At 36.6% G+C, this 19,605-nt stretch overlaps 1 long non-coding RNA gene across 1 annotated transcript; it reads left to right on the forward strand.

Moving 5' to 3' along the window:
- The first annotated feature begins 4,634 nt into the window (after nucleotides 1–4,634).
- LOC114478865 (uncharacterized) lies at nucleotides 4,635–18,534 on the forward strand. Its single transcript, XR_003675914.1, has 3 exons — nucleotides 4,635–4,884; nucleotides 18,090–18,206; nucleotides 18,423–18,534. It is a non-coding gene; the product is annotated as an uncharacterized LOC114478865 (long non-coding RNA).
- Nucleotides 18,535–19,605: the final 1,071 nt, after the last annotated feature.

Genomic DNA, 19,605 nt, shown 5'->3' on the forward strand with positions numbered 1-19,605 from the left:
GCACAATGCTAACGCAATACTATTGCCAGCGCAATGCTAATGCTAACACAATGCTAATTTTAGCGTAATGCTAATGCCGGCGCAATGCTAATGCCAGCGCAATGCTAAGGCAATGCTAATGCTAACACAATGCTAATTTTAGCGTAATGCTAATGCCGGCGCAATGCTAATGCCAGCGCAATGCTAAGGCAATGTTAATGCTAGCACAATGCTAATGTTAGCGCAATGCTAGTGCTAGCACAATGCTAATGCTAGCACAATGCTAATTTTAGCACGATACTAATGTTAGCGCAATGCTAATGCTAGCACAATGCTAGCGCAATGTTAATGCTAACGCAATGATAATGCTAGCACAATGCTAATGTTTGAGCAATGTTAATGTTAGCGTAATGCTAATGTTAGAACAATGCTAATGCTAGCACAATGCTAATGTTAGCGCGATGCTAATGTTAGCGCGATGCTAATGTTAACGCAATGCTATGCTAGCATAATGTTAACGCTGACGTTAACGCAATGCTAACTTTTTCAAACTTTTTCAACCTTTTCAAACTTTTCAACCCTTTTCAACCTTGTCAAACTTTTTCAACTTTTTAAAAACTTTTTCAATCTTTTCAATCTTTTCAACCTTTTCAACCTTTTCAACCTTTTTCACCTTTTTCACCTTTTTCAACCTTTTTCAGCCTTTTTCAACCTTTTCAATCTTTTTCAACCTTTTTCAACCTTTTGAACTTTTTTCAACCATTTCAAACTTTTTCAAACTCTTAAACCTTTTTCCAACTTTTCAAACTTTTCAAACCTTTCAAACTTTTTCAACCTTTTCAAACTTTTTGAATGCTAAAACAATGCTATTGCTAACGCTATGCCAATGCTAACCCGATGCTAATACTAGCGCAATATTAATGCTAGCGCAATGCTAATGCTAGCACAATGCCAATGCAATGTTAATGCTAGCGCAATACTAATGTTAACGCAATGCTAATATTAACGCAATGCTAATGCTAGCGCAATGCTAATGCAATACTATTGCCAGCGCAATGCTAATGTTAATGCAATGTTAATGCTAGCGCAATGCTAATGCTAGCACAATGCTAACGCAATACTATTGCCAGGGCAATGCTAATGCTAACACAATGCTAATTTTAACGTAATGCTAATGCCGGCGCAATGCTAATGCCAGCGCAATGCTAAGGCAATGCTAATGCAAGCACAATGCTAATGTTAGTGCAATGCTAGTGCTAGCACAATTCTAATGCTAGCACAATGCTAATTTTAGCACGATGCGAATGTTAGCGCGATACTAATGTTAGCGCAATGCTAATGCTAGCACAATGCTAGCGCAATGTTAATGATAACGCAATGATAATGCTAGCACAATGCTAATGTTTGAGCAATGTTAATGTTAGCGCAATGCTAATGTTAGAACAATGCTAATGCTAGCACAATGCTAATGTTAGAGCGATGCTAATGTTAGCGCGATGCTAATGTTAACGCAATGCTATGCTAGCATAATGTTAACGCTGACGCTAACGCAATGCTAACTTTTTCAAACTTTTTCAAACTTTTTCAACCTTTTCAAACTTTTCAACCCTTTTCAACCTTGTCAAACTTCTTCAACTTTTTTAAAACTTTTTCAATCTTTTCAACCTTTTCAACCTTTTCAACCTTTTTCACCTTTTTAAACCTTTTTCAACCTTTTTCAGCCTTTTTCAACCTTTTCAATCTAACTGGTTTTAGCAATTTTTGCTAAGGTATTACAATGTTAAGGCTATTGCTAGCTTAATACTATGCTAATGTAGTGCGACGCGGGCCAGCACATGCATCCTCACTTGCATTTTCTTCAGGAAATGCAAAATTCTAGTTAGTGAGGATGCATTGGCATCCTCACTATTGTATTCGTTCCCCTTTATTATTATTATATGTTTTTATTCTTCTTCCGTGCACTCTATCTCCTCCCACAATTTTTAACTAATTTCAACAATTAAGGTATCAAACTCTTCAGAAAATTCTGCACTTCTCTGCTATATCTCTGTGTATTGAAACATTTTCAACTTTTTGAGTTATTTCTCGTGGAAATTTTTGCTCTCTTCCACTTACATTGAAAGTTTGAACCTTTATGACCCTCCTGTGCCTTTTGACCCTCTTCATCGTCGGCCATTTTGAAACTGATCCAAACCATTCAACTTTTTCAACCTTTTTTAACCTTTTCAACCTTTTTTAACTTTTTCAACCTTTTCAAACTTTTTCAACCTTTTTCAACCTTTTTGAATCATTTCAAACTTTTTCAAACTTTTCAAACTTTTTCAACCTTTTTCAACCTTTTTCAACCTTTTTCAAATTTTTCAAACTTTTTCAAATTTTTCAAACTTTCTCAACTTTTTTCAACTTTTTCAAACTTTTCAAACTTTTTCAACCTTTTTCAAACTTTTCAACCTTTTCCAACCTTTTCAAACTTTTGAACCTTTTTCAACCATTTCAAACTTTTTTAAACTCTTAAACCTTTTTCAAACTTTTCAAACTTTTTCAACCTTTTCAAACTTTTTGAATGCTAAAACAATGCTATTGCTAACGCTATGCCAATGCTAACCCGATGCTAATACTAGCGCAATATTAATGCTAGTGCAATGCTAATGCTAGCACAATGCCAATGCAATGTTAATGCTAGCGCAATACTAATGCTAGTGCAATGCTAATGCTAGTGCAATGCTAATGCTAGCGCAATGCTAATGTTAACGCAATGCTAATGCTAGCACAATGCTAACGCAATACTATTGCCAGCGCAATGCTAATGCTAACACAATGCTAATTTTAGTGCAATGCTAATGCCGGCGCAATGCTAATGCCAGCGCAATGCTAATGCCAGCGCAATGCTAATTTTAGCACGATGCGAATGTTAGCGCGATACTAATGTTAGCGTAATGCTAATGCTAACACAATGCTAGCGCAATATTTATGCTAACGCAATGCTAATGCTAGCACAATGCTAATGTTAGCGCAATGCTAATGTTAGCACAATTCTAATGCTAGCATAATGCTAATGTTAGCGCGATGCTAATGTTAGCGCAATGCTAATGTTAACGCAATGGTAATGCTAGCATAATGTTAACGCTGACGCTAACGCAATGCTAACTTTTTCAAACTTTTTCAACCTTTTTCAACCTCTTCAAACTTTTTCAACCTTTTCAAACTTTTCAACCCATTTCAACCTTTTCAACCTTGTCAAACTTCTTCAACTTTTTTCAAACTTTTTCAACCTTTTTCAACCTTTTTCAAACTTTTTCAACCTTTTTCAAACTTTTCAACGTTTTTCAACCTTTTCAAACTTTTGAACCTTTTTCAACCATTTCAAACTTTTTCAAACTCTTAAAACTTTTTTCAAACTCTTAAACCTTTTTCAAACTTTTCAAACTTTTTCAATCTTTTCAAACCTTTTGAATGCTAAAACAATGCTATTGCAAACGCTTTGCCTATGCTAACCCGATGCTAATACTAGCGCAATATTAATGCTAGCGCAATGCTAATGCTAGCACAATGCTAATGCTAGCGCAATGTTAATTCCAATGCAATGCTAATGCTAGCACAATTCAAATGTTAGCGCAATACTAGCGCAATGCTAATGCTTGCGCAATATTAATGCTAGCGCAATGGCAATCTTAGCATAATGCTAATGCTATGTTAATGCTAATGCTATGTTAATGCTAATGCTAACGCAATGCTAATGCTAGCACAATGTTAATGTTAGCGTAATGTTAATGCTAATGCAATGTTAATGTTAGCGTAATGCTAATGCTAGTGTAATGCTAATGCTAGTGTAATGCTAATGCTAGCACAATGCTAATGTTAGCGTTATGCTAATGTTAGCGTAATGCTAATGCTAGCACAATGCTAATGCTAACGCAATGCTAATGCTAACATAATGCTAATGTTAGCGCAATGCTAACGTTAATGCAATGCTAATGCCAGCACAATGTTAATGTTAGCGCAATGCTAACATTAGCACAATGCTAATGCTAGCACAATGTTAATGTTAACGTGATGCTAACGTTAGCACAATGCTAATGTTAGCGCGATGCTAATGTTAGCGGAATGCTATTGCTAGCACAATGCTAGCGCAATGTTAATGCTAGCACATTGTTAACATTGACGCTTTCAAACCTTTTCAAACTTCTTCAACTTTTTTCAAACTTTTTCAACCTTTTCAAACTTTTCAACCTTTTTAACCTTTTACACCTTTTTCAAACTTTTTCAACCTTTTTCAACCTATTTCAAATTTTTCAAACTTTTTCAAAATTTTTCAATTTTTTCAAAATTTTTCAACTTTTTCAACCTTTTTCAAACTTTTTTAACCTTTTCAAACTTTTTGAATGCTAAAACAATGCTATTGCTAACGCGATGCCAATGCTAACCCGATGCTAATACTAGCGCAATATTAATGCTAGCGCAATGTTAAGGATAGCACAATGCTAATGCTAGCGCAAAGCTAATGCCAATGCAATATTAATGCAAGTGCAATGCTAGCGCTAGCGCAATGCTAGCGCTAGCACAATGTTAATGCTAGCACAATGTTAATGCTAGCATAATGTTAATGTTAGCACAATGTTAATGTTAGCGTGATGCTAATGTTAGCGCAATGCTAATGCTAGCACAATGCTAGCGCAATGTTAATGCTAGCACAATGTTAACGCTGACGCTAACGCAATACTAACTTTTTCAAACTTTTTCACCCTTTTCAACCTTTTTAACCTTTTAAACCCTTTTCAACCTTTTTCAGCCTTTTTCAACCTTTTCAATCTAACCCCAAGGCTGCCCCACGGTGGTCTGCCCCTCGGACAGAGACTGGATCACGAACCAGCGGTTGAACCTCAAATACCAATTCGGACTATTAAGGTAAAGCTGCCTTTTTTTTATATATATATATAAATTTTCATTTACATATATATATTCGCTCTGTGTTGATAGAAAGGCAAACCAGTCGAGCACTGTATTGATTTTCATAATTTTGGAGGTTATCTCCTCCTTCAGCTGTTCTGTGTTTTTGACGCAGTGAAAGAAACTGCTATGAGAAAGGGTCAAATGGTTGAAGTTCTTTGCTTTTTAATATTATAAGTTCCCTCTATTTTCTTCGGGCTCGGATATTTTTTTAGGCATCAAATACGGCTGGTAATTATTTACTTTGGTTTTGTTCAGGCACCTCCATGGACAGCCTGTGAGGTCCTGACCATAGGATAGACAGGCAACCAAAGTTTCCAAAACACCCCGGTGCCATGTACTGAGTTCACCTCTGTACTGATATCAAAATAGATTAAAACCCCAACCCTAACCTAAAGTGTAGTGAAGACTACAGGGAGTAAAACACTAATAATGGGAATCAAAAAAGATGAAGAATCCAATAAACAAATAATATATGCATACGCATATACAATCTTGGTATGATGTGAACTCAGATCATGCTTTCGTGAGTTTAACTTCTTTTTTATCTTTGTTTTTATTTTTTTGTTTAAACGTGTGAATGGAATCAGATTTCTCCCTTTGGTTGTTTGGCTTTAATGCTTTCATTTTGGAGAGAGTCGGCTGCGGTGTTTCAGTGCGCCTTGGGTTTTTGGTTTTCTTTCTCTCAGCTGAACGGACGTGTGGGGGCACACACACACACACACACACACACACACACACACACACACACACACGGAGAGAGAGAGAGAGAGGTAGCGCCCCCATTGACCTACAGAATAGTGCGAAGCCATTACAACACAGACACTATTTTTATTTTTATTTTAAATTTTATTTGATTTCATGTTTGATATATCTGGGGTTCACTCTAAAATGACTAAGAGCAACACACACTCAAACACACACACAGATGAATACAGTATTTCATTTTATTTTATTTTAATATTACTGTAATCATCATTATCATTTTTTTATTATTTTATTGTTAGTTTCTGTTGGCTTTGCGGTTGTCCCTGAAGAAACGACATCTTCAATGAAAGCTCTTAATGAATGAAATCACCTCCAACTCTTATGCTAATGAAATGTCAACATCATTCAAAGGACCAAGCTTCAGAAGGAAATCGACTATCAAAGGACTCAACTCTCCCATTCAGCAACGAGGTCAGGAATTTCTGCATGCCAAACGACCACTGTGTTACCAGCGCCCTCTGCTGGTCCAAACAAATATGACGTAAATCAGTGCAATGACGGTTTTTTTTTTTTTTTAAAGTCCAATTGTTAAGGCACAAAATACATTTTCAGTTGCACTTTTAAAAAGAAAAAGAACTATTATGCAGTTTTGCATTGTTTATTATAGAACCAGAATTTAAATTAATAGGCTTCATTTTCATTTGTATTATTCCTTTATTTATTTCATTCAAGATTTATTTTTAGTTAAATTGCATTGTTTTGAATAGTTTATCAAGGGATTCTTTTGACAATGAAATATAAAAGGAAAATAATACAGTATTTTCTAGTTTTTTTTGTCTACAGTCCCATTTTGTAAAATAAATCGTGAGAGAATTGTATCGTGAATCGAATCGTATCAGGAGTTGAGTGAATCGTTACATCCCTAATTAACACTAAAAGGTTGCCAAGCAAGGGGGACAATAAGAGCTCATTGACCCCGAGAGAGGAGGTGGACTGGCTATCGCCGCTGGTGGGTTAGATGAGGCCTGTATTCTACTTAGACACTATGCAGCAAAACCTTGTGAATGCATGGACGTGAAAATTGAGGCATGAACGTGTGCGGTGCATGAATGACTGAATGATGACACGTTACGTATGCCTGAGAGAACCGCGTTGTGAGTGCGAATGTGCCATGGACGTGTCATTGAGTGATTGACCGATGAATGGCTGTTTGACTACACATGTTCCTCTGTTTCACCTTCCTTTCCTCCTGGGTTTTGATGCACTAGATCTTCTCCCTGTTTTTGCCCATTATGTAGTGGGGTGTTCAGATCTCACTGCTGCTTGTTAATAGAATTATGGTTTTAGGCCTTGGGCCTTCAAAAAAGTTTACCAGGTTTTAAAGGTTATTTTTCTGGGTGTTTAAAAACACCAAACGACATTTTTAATATATAATACCACTTTCAGTGGAATGACTGGCTTTGACCTTGACTGACCTTACTGTTCATGTTCAGTGCCCATGTTTTTGTTGTATGTGTATACTCGTTGTTGTGTACACTTGTCTATGTTTTCGTCTTAGTTGTTGTTATTGTGTTGTTTTTTTCCAATATACAGGTCGCTGGCTGTATACTCAAACGAGACGAATCAAACCCAACTAAAGAAAAGGGATATTTTAAATTATTCCTTTAAGTCTTAATGTTTTCCTCTCTTTCTGTTTCTGAGTGTTTCCGAATAGAAAATGCCACCGCCTTTTCGACTCCGATCCTACCTCCTTCAGCCGCCATGCCTGGTCACTGCTTCTTATGATGAAGGACGAGAATTAAAGGGAAGTATTGTCCATAACTAACTGGGAAGCAAAGGGGAGATAGATTGAAATAGACACGTGACAATATGACATTGTGGATGTTCTAACATAATATCTATTCCAGAGACTACAGAGACTTCCAATCCAACTGCGAAAGTGGGGACAGATCTTCAAATTTCCAAAGGGAGCGTACAGTTGACCCTGGCTTTGACCTTTATGGCTGAGGAGGAGGAGGTCGAGGAGGCTGGAGGGCACAAAGGCAGGCGGACAAGAGAGAGGAAAACAGACACATCCAAAATGATCAGATAAGTGATTTTCCAATGATATTTATCATATGGTTTTAAGAATCCAAATGCATTCTTATGTAAAAAAAAAAAAAAAAAAAGGGAAGGGAGAGGGCCAACGTCCCTCTGATTTTTGATTTATATTTTATCATAGGAACATATACCTCAAAACCCTCCAACCATTTTCTTCTTGTTCCACCAGCACTTAGCGTGCAAGACCATAAAACACCTTCACTGGGTTTAGACACTTTTAAGGGAAAAATTAAGTGTTCTCAACATTGGGTTGGTGGCCCAATCTGGGTTGCCTGAGATTTAAAAAGGGTCCTCCTGAGATTCTTGATAATTGATTGATATAAGAGATAGTTTAAAGTTAAGTAACTTCCAAGCATTTAAGGAAGCTCTCCAAACCGTGCTGGGGCTCGTCACTCCTACGAATGGGATAAATACAGAGAGCAAAAGACAATATGATTGTTCGACTCAACTTAACTTTAATTCTGTCTAACCTTAAAGGGCCAATAATCTTGCTTAACTCTGGTTCAGACACAGAATAGGAGACACTTTTGCCACTAATTTACCTTCAAAATTAAGTAAATTATATCTCAAATAATAATTATGAGGGAAAATAATGAAATAAATGAACTGACTAATTCAGCTCTATAAAATAATTAGGTTATTTTATTAGGTGTGGAGTGTTAACAATATTCAGAATAAATAAAGGATAGAATAAGATTTCTCCTTCATAAATAAGAGAAAAATAAAACAAACAATTTAAATAAATAAATAACATTATTTATTTGTTTGGTTAAACTTATTTAGCTTTCTCACATCTCCATGTCTCCCAATTGTATGTATTCATCTTGAGAAGACACGTAGTCACGCTCCACACTTCTCCGTCCGACTTGCATGTCCTTCTATGTCCGACTTGCACTTGTAAACAGTGGCTCTCAAATTGTTGCTTCTCACCAGGTATCAGCGTACCACTGGTAGTAGACGTACCACAGTTTGAGAATCACTGCAACTCCAGCTATGCTTCTCCTTGCTCCAGGAAAGGAGAATCGAATTAATACTTCCTGCTTTTCTTTCAGCCTCATATTTTCCCACTCACGTGTGAATGAGCTACAGAAAACATTGAGCTAGGCATGGCTAAAAGCTCACTAACCCACACCTAACCATTGTGCGATTGTGCAGCAGCACCTTTTAGGATCTGAAAAGCTCTCAGATCCTGACCTCTGACCTGTCTCTGCCTTCCTGGAAGCTATAACTGAGCACCAGAGCCACACTAACTATTCATTTAGTTAGTTAACAAACCCTAACACCCCTACTCTTTAAAAAATTATTTTATTTTATTTTATTTTGTTTTGTTTTGTTTTGTTTTGTTTTGTTTTGTTTTGTTTTCTCCCCCCCCCTCTTTTCTTCTGTTCAGGTACCAACCGATCCCAAGAGAGGTTGCCAGGTGTGTGGAGACTACCCTTCCTCAGACAACAACCGATCATCTACAACGCCGACCTAGAAATGAACGACCGAAGGTGGACCGACACTTTCCGAATTCAACTGACGACCCACACGGCAGTGAAGGTCGCGGAACGGGTGAAATGGATCCAAGCAGACAACCTCATACCTAGCTGCAGGAATACAGTCATAAACCCTTCTGCTGCGATTAAGGAAAACACTCAAGGTTCTTCACTCATGATGCCGCCAATCAAGTGCGGTGATTCTAACCATGGTTGCACTATTCTTCTAGCTATTGGTGACCCCATTGCTCTCTTCCACTTACATTGAAAGTTCGAACCTTTTTGATCCTCTTGTGCACTTTGACCCTCTTCATCGTCGGCCATTTTGAAACTGATCCAAACCATTCAACTTTTTCAACCTTTTTTTAACTGTTTCAACCTTTTCAAACTTTTTCAACCTTTTTGAATCATTTCAAACTTTTTCAAACTTTTCAACCTTTTTCAACCTTTTTCAACTTTTTCAAACTTCTTCAACCTTTTTCAACCTTTTCAACCTTTTTCAAACTTTTCAACCTTTTTCAACCTATTTCAACTTTTTCAAACTTTCTCAAATTTTTCAAACTTTTTTAACCTTTTCAAACCTTTTCAAACTCTTAAACCTTTTTCAAACTTTTCAAACTTTTTCAACCTTTTCAAACTTTTTGAATGCTAAAACAATGCTATTGCTAACGCTATTGCTAACGCTATGCCAATGCTAACCCGATGCTAATACTAGCGCAATATTAATGGTAGCGCAATGCTAAATCTAGCACAATGCTAATGCTAGCGCAATACTAATGCCAATGCAATGTTAATGCTAGCGCAATTCTAATGCTAGCACAATTCAAATGTTAGCGCAATACTAGCGAAATGCTAATGTTTGCGCAATACTAATGCTGGTGCAATGCTAATGCTAGTACAATGCCAATCTTAGCATAATGCTAATGCAATATTAATACTAGCGCAATGCTAATGCTAGCGCAATGTTAATGCTAGCGCAATACTAATGCTAGCGTAATGCTAAAGTTAGCGCAATGCTAATGTTAGCACAATGCTAATGTTAGCGCAATGCTAATGCGAGCACAATGCTAATACAATGATAATGCCAGCGCAATGCTAATGCCAGCGCAATGCTAATGCTAACAAAATGCTAATGCTAGCGCAATGCTAATGTTAGCACAATGCTAATGCCAGCACAATGCTAATGTTGGCGTGATTTTAATGTTAGCGCAATGCTAATGCTAGCACAATGCTAGCGCAATGTTCATGCTAGCGCAATGTTCATGCTAGCACAATGTTAACGCTGACGTTAACGCAATGCTAACTTTTTCAAACTTTTCAAACTTTTCAACCCATTTCAACCTTTTCAACCTTTTCAAACTTCTTCAACTTTTTTCAAACTTTTTCAACCTTTTCAACGTTTTAACCTTTTTCACCTTTTTAAACCTTTTTCAACCTTTTTCAGCCTTTTTCAACCTTTTCAATCTAACTGGTTTTAACAATTGTTGCTAAGTTATTGCAACGTTAAGGCTATTGCTAGCTTAATACTATGCTAATGTAGTGCGACGCGGGCCAGCACATGCATCCTCACTTGCATTTTCTTCAGGAAATGCAAAAATTCTAGTTATTATTATTATTATTATTATTATTATTATTATTATTATTATATGTTTTTATTCTTCTTCCGTGCAGTCTTATCTACTCCCACAATTTTTAACCAATTTCAACAATTAAGATATCAACTCTTCAGAAAATTCTGCACTTCTCTGCTATATCTCAGTGGTTTGAAAACTTTTCAACCCTTTGAGTTATTTCTCGTGGAACTTTTTGCTCTCTTCCACTTACATTGAAAGTTCGAACCTTTTTGACCCTCTTGTGCACTTTGACCCGCTTCATTGTCGGCCATTTTGAAACTGATCCAAACCATTCAACTTTATCAACCTTTTCAAACTTTTTCAACCGTTTTCAACATTTTCAACATTTTCAACCTTTTCAACCTTTTCAACCTTTTCAACCTTTTTCAACCTTCAAAGCAATTGTTGCTAGGTTATTACAACGTAAAGGCTATTGCTAGGTTAATGCTATGCTAATGTAGTGCGACGCGGGCCAGCACATGCATCCTCACTTGCATTTTCTTCAGGAAATGCAAAAATTCTAGTTAGTGAGGATGCATTGGCATCCTCACTATTGTAATCGTTCCCCTTTATTATTTTTATTATTATTATTATTATTATATGTTTTTATTCTTCTTCCGTGCACTCTATCAACTCCCACAATTTTTAACCAATTTCAACAATTAAGGTATCAATCTTTTCAGAAAATTCTGCACATCTCTGCTATATCTCTGTGTATTGAAACATTTTCAACTTTTTGAGTTATTTCTCGTGGAAATTTTTGCTCTCTTCCACTTACATTGAAAGTTCGAACCTTTTTGACCCTCTTCATCGTCGGCCATTTTGAAACTGATCCAAACCATTCAACTTTTTCAACCTTTTTCAACCTTTTTCAACCTTGTCCAACCTTTTCGACCTTTTTCAACCTTTTTGAATCATTTCAACTTTTTCAAACTTTTCAACCTTTTTCAACTTTTTCAACCTTTTCAACCTTTTTCAAACTTTTCAACCTTTTTCAACCTATTTCAGATTTTTCAAACTTTTTCAATCTTTTTCAAAATTTTTCAACTTTTTCAACCTTTTCAAACTTTTTCAACCTTTTTCAAACTTTTCAAACTTTTTCAACCTTTTCAAACTTTTTGAATGCTAAAACAATGCTATTGCTAACGCTATGCCAATGCTAACCCGATGCTAATACTAGCGCAATATTAATGCTAGCGCAATGCTAATGCCTGCATAATGCTAATGCTAGCGCAATATTAATGCTAGCGCAATGCTAATGCCTGCACAATGCTAATGCTAGCGCAATACTAATGCCAATGCAATGTTAATGCTAGCGCAATGCTAATGCTAGCACAATTTAAATGTTAGCGCAATACTAGCGCAATGCTAATGCTTGCGCAATATTAATGCTAGTGCAATGCTAATACTAGCGCAATGCTAATACTAGCGCAGTGCTAATGCTAGCATATTGCTAATGCTAGCACAATGCTAATGTAAGCGCGATGTTTTTATTAACGCAATGCTAATGTTAGCACAATGCTAATGCTAGCACAATGTTAATATTAGCGCAATGCTAATGCTAGCACAATGTTAATGAAATGCTAATGCCATCGCAATACTAATGCTAGCATAATGCTAATGCTAACACAATGCCAATGCTAATGCTAGTACAATGCTAATGTTAGCGTGATGCTAATTTTAACGCGATGCTAATAACTATTAACTCACTTACTTAAATCAGAAGAAAAATCCCTGACAGATTCAAATTTTAATAAAATATATAACTCATGTTTCAATTCCAGACAAAGAGGAGTCTCGGTTCTTCTCAACAAAAGGTTACCTGTTAACATAATCAGCTCCGTCATAGACCCAGAGGGTAGATATATTATTATCAAAGTAGTAATCTATAATAAATGTTTCACAATTCTAAACCTCTATGCCCCCAACAATGATGACCCTGATTTCTTCCATAGAATTTTCTCAGAGCTCTCAGACCTTTCTGCAGACTCATCTTTAATCATCGGAGGTGACTTCAATTTGGCGCTCAACACATCATTGGACAGATCTAGTAAGTGCTCAAATACAAAACCATCTCGATCTGCTAAAGTATTAATTGATTACATGGAAGATCTTGGAATAGGAGATGTATGGAGACTGAATAACCCAACTAAAAAAGAATATACCTTCTTCTCCCCCGCGCATAAATCCTTCTCCCGAATCGACTTTTTTCTTTCAAATAATTCCATCATACATAAGATGTCCTCTAAAATACATCCTATAATTATTAGCGATCATGCCCCAATATCCCTCACCCTGCAGTGTGACTCTAATCAGAAAGTATCCTCTCTATGGCGCTTTAACACCTCATTACTTAATGACAGTGAATTTGAAAAAATAATAAGAAAAGAATGGGAGGACTTTCTATTGACAAACGACTCCCCGGAAATATCACCGTCCTTACTCTGGGAAACTGGCAAGGCTGTCATTAGAGGGAAGATTATATCATACTCTTCTTTTAAGAAAAAACAGGAACAGATAGCAGAAAAAACACTTGAAGAAAAAATTAAGAAACTTACGGAAGAATACGCAGCTAACCCATCTGAACTTTTATGGGAAAAACTTCAAAATACAAAACTTAATCTGGATATCATCTTATCTAAAAAAACCGACTTCATTTTGCAACAATTACGATACAAAAACTTTGATTACAATAATAAATCAGGCAAATACTTAGCAAATCAGCTTAAACACAATAAAGAAAATTCCTTTATAGCAGCAATTTCTAATAACTCAGGTCAAACTTTAAACTTACCTCAGGACATTAATAACATTTTTCGTGATTATTATCAAAACTTATACTCATCAAATTTAAACCCTGACACTGAAGATATTAAAACCTTTCTTAATAAACTAAACCTACCACAGCTCACTATAGATCAGAAAACCACCTTAGACTCACCATTAACCTTACAAGAATTACAAAATGCTTTAGACAGCATGTCAACAGGCAAAGCACCAGGTCCAGATGGGTTCCCTGCTGAATTCCTAAAACATTTCTGGTCAATGCTGGCTCCACTATTTTTCAGAGTAGTAACAGAGATCAAAAATAAAGGTTATGTAGGAGGTCACATGAATACAGCGAACATTAAATTGTTACTTAAACCAGACAAGAACCCCATGTTACCCTCAAGCTATCGTCCCATCTCACTTATTAACACAGACTTAAAAATTATTTCCAAAGCACTCACATCCAGGTTAGAGAAAGTAGTACAGTCAATTATACACCAAGACCAGACAGGATTTATTAAAAATAGACACTCCACAGACAATGTGAGAAGACTGTTTAATGTGATCAACATGGCACAGAACTCTAAAAAGAAAAAAATAATCTTATCACTCGATGCAGAAAAAGCATTTGATAGAGTAAACTGGTCATTCCTCCTAACTGTCCTTGGCAAATTTGGCTTCGGAGAATCATTCATACAATGGATCTCCACCCTGTACAATAAACCTAAGGCCTCAGTAACCACAAACCAAATAACATCCCAAAGCTTCACACTGCAGAGGGGAACCAGACAAGGCTGCCCACTCTCACCTTTGCTTTTTGCAATATTCGTTGAACCTCTCGCAGCAGCTGTACGTCAGAACTCTGTTATTAAAGGAATCCACTCATCCATCTCAGAACACAAAATTAATCTTTACGCGGATGACATCCTACTCTATTTGGAAGAACCGCAATCCTCTTTAGAGGAAGTATTTAATCTAATAAACAGCTTCTCTAAATTATCAGACTATTCCATTAACTGGACAAAATCATCAATCCTCCCTTTGACAAAAAACTCATGGAATCCTGCAAACCAAAATCCACAACACCCCTCCACCACAAATACAATTAAATATATTAGTGCAATGTTAATGCTAGCATAATGCTAGCGCAATGTTAATGCTAACGCAATGCTAATGCTAGCACAATGCTAATGTTAGCGTAATACTAACCCTAGCACAATGCTAATGCTAGCACAATGTTAATGTTAGCGCAATGCTAATATTAGCGCAATGCTCATGTTAACGCAATGCTACTGCTAGCACAATGCTAGCGCAATGTTAACGCTGATGCTAACGCAATGCTAACTTTTTCAACCTTTTCAAACTTCTTCAACTTCTTCAACTTTTTTCAAACTTTTTCAACCTTTTCAATCTTTTTAACCTTTTTCACCTTTTTAAACCTTTTTCAGCTTTTTTCAACCTTTTCAATCTAACTGGTTTTAGCAATTGTTGCTAAGTTATTACAACATTAAGGCTATTGCTAGCTTAATACTATGCTAATGTAGTGCGACGCGGGCCAGCACATGCGTCCTCACTTGCATTTTCTTCAGGAAATGCAAAAATTCTAGTTAGGGGCTCGTGGCATCGCATCGAGCCACTCACTACATTAGAAGCCTCGAGCCACTATAGCTCTTCCGTTCGCGTCTTATTATTAGTGAGGATGCAGTAAGGCATCCTCACTATTGTTTTCCCTATACTTTATTATAGTTATTATTATTATTATTCTTCCGTCTTACTCTAACTACTCCCGCATTTTTCAACCAATTCCAACGTTTTTTGTCTCAAACTTCAACTATTTTCTGGATATTATGCTATGTTCTGAATTTTTTTAAACTTTTCAACTTTTTTGAATTATTTCTGGTGAAATTTTTGGCTCTAATCCACTAACATTGGAAACTATGGTATACTTGGCACTCCTTCGGTGGCCATTTTGCTAAACCTTTGACATGTTCAGCTACTACAACCCATCACAACTTTTTCAACCTGTTTCAACTCATTTTAACTTTTTCAACCAGTTTCAACTTCTTTCAACTTTTTTCAACTTCTTTCAACTTTTTTTAACCAATTTGAAATTTTTCAACCAATTTGAAATTGTTCAACCAATTTCAACTTTTTTCAAATTTTTCAACCAATTTCAACTTTTTTCAACTTTTTCAACTGATTTCAACTTTTTTCAACTTCTACAACAGCTTTCACCTTTTTTCAACAAATTTAAATTTTTTTCAACAAATTAAAATTTTTTTCAACATTTTTGAACATTTTCAACTTTTTCAATTTTTTCAAATTTTTCAACTTTTTTCAACTTTTTCAACCCATTTCAACTTCTTTCAACTTTCTTCAATTTTTTTCAACCAAAACCAACTTTTTTCAACTTTTTCAACCGCATTGCTAATATTAACATTCTGCTCTTCATCATCACTCCTCCTCTTCATCACCAATCCTCCTCTTGTGAGGAGTTTGCAGGTTCTCATTTCACATCTCAAACTAATATCTGTAACTGCTCGGTCATTCTTTAAGCGATTTCCACCATTCAAACTTTCCCATGTTTCAAATATTCTGTTCTTCATCATCACTCCTCCTCTTCATCACAAATTCACCTTCAGTGTGGAGTTTGCAGGTTCTCACTTCTCACCTACAACTTTAAACTTTAACTGTTTGGCCATTTTTCAATCGATTTCCACCATTCAAACTTTGAATTGTCAAAAATTCACCTCTTCATCATCACCCATCCTCTTCATCACAAATTCACCTTTAGTGTGGGGTTTGCATGTTCTCATTCAGACTCAGAACTTAGTTCTTTCACAGCTCAGCCATTTTCCAACGGATTTCAACATTTCAAACTTTGACAAGCTGTTTGTTCACTTTCAGGTCATACAGGGATTTTTAAACACACTACTGTGTGAACTGGACTTCTAACTGGTTTAACTGGTTTTCCCCTTCAAACTGGGATTTATACACATACTGCTGTCTAAACTGGACATTTCACTTGTTACACTGCTTTTTCCCTTCATACTGGGGTTTGTACACATACTACTGTATAAACTGGACTTTTAACTGGTGGTACTGGGTTTAATGGTTTTACTGTTTACTGGGCTAATGTTAATGATAGTGTAATGCTATTGCTAATGTTAGGCTATTGCTAATGCTAGGCTATTGCTAATACGAGGCTAATGCTATTGCTAAGATAATGCTAAAGCTAGCATAATACTAATGCTAGCGCAATGCTAATGCTAGCGCAATGCTAATGCTAGCGCAATGCTAATGTTAGCGCAATGCTAACGCAATGCTAATGCTAGCGCAATGCTAATGTTAGCGCAATGTTAATGTTAGAGCAATGCTAATGCTAGCGCAATGTTAACGTTAGCGTAATGCTAATGCTAATGCTAGCGCAATACTAATGCTAGAGTAATGTTAATGCTAGCGCAATGCTAATGTTAGCACAATGCTAATGTTCACGCAATGCTAGCGCAATTCTAATGCTAGCGCAATGCTAGTGCTAGCACAATGCCAATGTTAGCGCAATGTTAATGCTAGCACAATGGTAATGCTAGCGCAATATTAATGCTAGCACAATGCTAATGCTAGCACAATGCTAATGCTAACGCAATGCTATTGTTAGCGCAATGCTAGCGTAATGCTAATGCTAAAGTTCGAACCTTTTTGACCCTCTTGTGCACTTTGACCCTCTTCATCGTCGGCCATTTTGAAACTGATCCAAACCATTCAACTTTTTCAACCTTTTATAACTGTTTAAACCTTTTCAAACTTTTTCAACTTTTTCAACCTTTTTCAACCACTCACTGCACTCCATTACATGGAGTGCAGTGAGTGTTATTACGAGACAATTTCCGCGGAAATCGTGGGAGGGGCTCGTGGGCGGTTGCCGGTTTGAAAGGTGGAAATCCATTCAAAAAAGGCCAAACAGTTATAGTCTTAAGTTTTAGGTGTTTTTCCTTGCGTTAGCATTAGCATGGCGTTAGCATTAGCATTGCGCTAGCATTAGCATTGCATTAGCATTGGCATTGTGTTATATTGCGCTAGCATTAGCATTGCGTTAGCATTAGCATTGCGTTAGCATTAGCATTGCGCTAACATTAGCATTGCGCTAGCATTAGCATTGCATTACCATTGGTATTGTGTTAATATTGCGCTAGCATTAGCATTAGCATTGCGCTAGCATTAGCATTGCGCTAGCATTAGCATTGCGCTAGCATTAGCATTGCGCTAGCATTAGCATTGCGCTAGCATTGCGTTAATATTAGCATTGCGCTAGCATTAGCATTGTGCTAGCATTAGCATTGCGCTTTTTTTTCAAATTTTAAAGGTCACTTTTGGTTTTTCTTTCTTCGCAGGTGAACAGATAAGTTGTATTCATTAAACTCTAACTGCAGTTATAAAAAGCTTGAACATGAAGTCAGATTTGTGCTGATGTGTTTTACTGTGTCTTTCTGTGCAGGAAATGGCTGCGTTTTATGGGACTGATGCAGATTTTTTATGTATGGTAGTCAGTTTGGTCGTGTCAGGAATCTACCGCATGTACAGGAGAAGTCGAGCCAATGCTGAACGACTTAATGTAAGTTTTTATTTTATTTTTTACTGTAATTCTTAATCTACAATTTTCTACAAGTTTGTTGCATGTGGACGTTTGTGGAATCTTGTTTTAAAAGCTATTGCAGGGCTGCCAAGTTTCAGAAAATGACAAGAGTGAGACTTTAGTGACATGATGCGTTCTGGCGGGAAAAAATATGTTGGCCTTTTTCAAAATGGCTTTGACCTTTGACGCGTGCAGGAACGAAGGGAATTTGAAAGGCTGATGGGTGAGCCTCTAAACGCCACTGGACTTCAGGATGGACAGGACAACCAACCAGACAAAACCTGCGTGATCTGCCTCAATCAGCGACGCAACTGTGTCCTGTTGTACTGTGGACATGTGTGCTGCTGCTTCAGTTGCTACCAGGCCTTACCACAGGCACGCTGCCCCATCTGCAGACAGGCCATCATCAGAGTGGTTCCACTCTATCAGACCTGGGGGGCATCGTGATTGCATCGTGTACTTTACAATCTCTGTTTCATTAAAAGGGAATTGAAAGAACAATTGCCAAGTTTTTACGATGTTGAAATTAATTTGTTAATAACATTTAAAGTGAAACAGTTCGCAGTGCCTTATTTTGCTCACTGATGATGAGACTTTTGCTGTTTTGAAAGGGTTATACTGTATGTGTGTAATCAGAAGGTTTAAAAACTTTTAACTGCTCAGCAGAACAATGAATGACTGCGGAGTAGGGCGGCACGATCATTGGCCAAGATGATAATCACGATTATTTTGATCAATATTGTAATCACAATTATAATCACAATTATTTATCATGTTAGGGAAAAATCTGTATTTTGAACTACTTTTAAAAACAATATATGAGCAGTTTACAGTGCAAAATGAAGCTTTAAATACAAATTATACAAAAGAAAAAGATATTAACCCAAGAATTTAAAATGTAGCAAGGGTTAACTGAATAAATACACTACTACAGAGTGCTTTCACAAAATGCAACTCATTGGAAATAATTGCAGCTCACAGCTCTCATCAATCCACCAAAATTACTGAAAGCTGCCACTGACTAATGGTTGAGAAAGTGCCTGATTAGATATGCAGCAGAGTAAGGCTGTCCCAATAGAACATTTTGACTTCCGATATGATAACGATATTGCAGCCTTGTGAAATGGCCGGTACAGATATTGATCCAACATAGGGCTGGGCGATATGGCCTTTTATAAATACCGCGATATTTTTAGGCCATGTCACGATACACGATATATATCTCGATATTTTGCATTACCCTTGAATTAACACTTTGATGCACAAAATCACACCAGTATGATGATTCTATATGTCTACATTAAAACATTCTTGATCATACTGCATTAATATATGCCAATTTTAAACTTTCATGCAAAAAAGGGGATATCACAACTAA

Source organism: Gouania willdenowi, chromosome 17, assembly GCF_900634775.1.
Source record: "Gouania willdenowi chromosome 17, fGouWil2.1, whole genome shotgun sequence".
NCBI classification, from domain to species: domain Eukaryota; kingdom Metazoa; phylum Chordata; class Actinopteri; order Blenniiformes; family Gobiesocidae; genus Gouania; species Gouania willdenowi.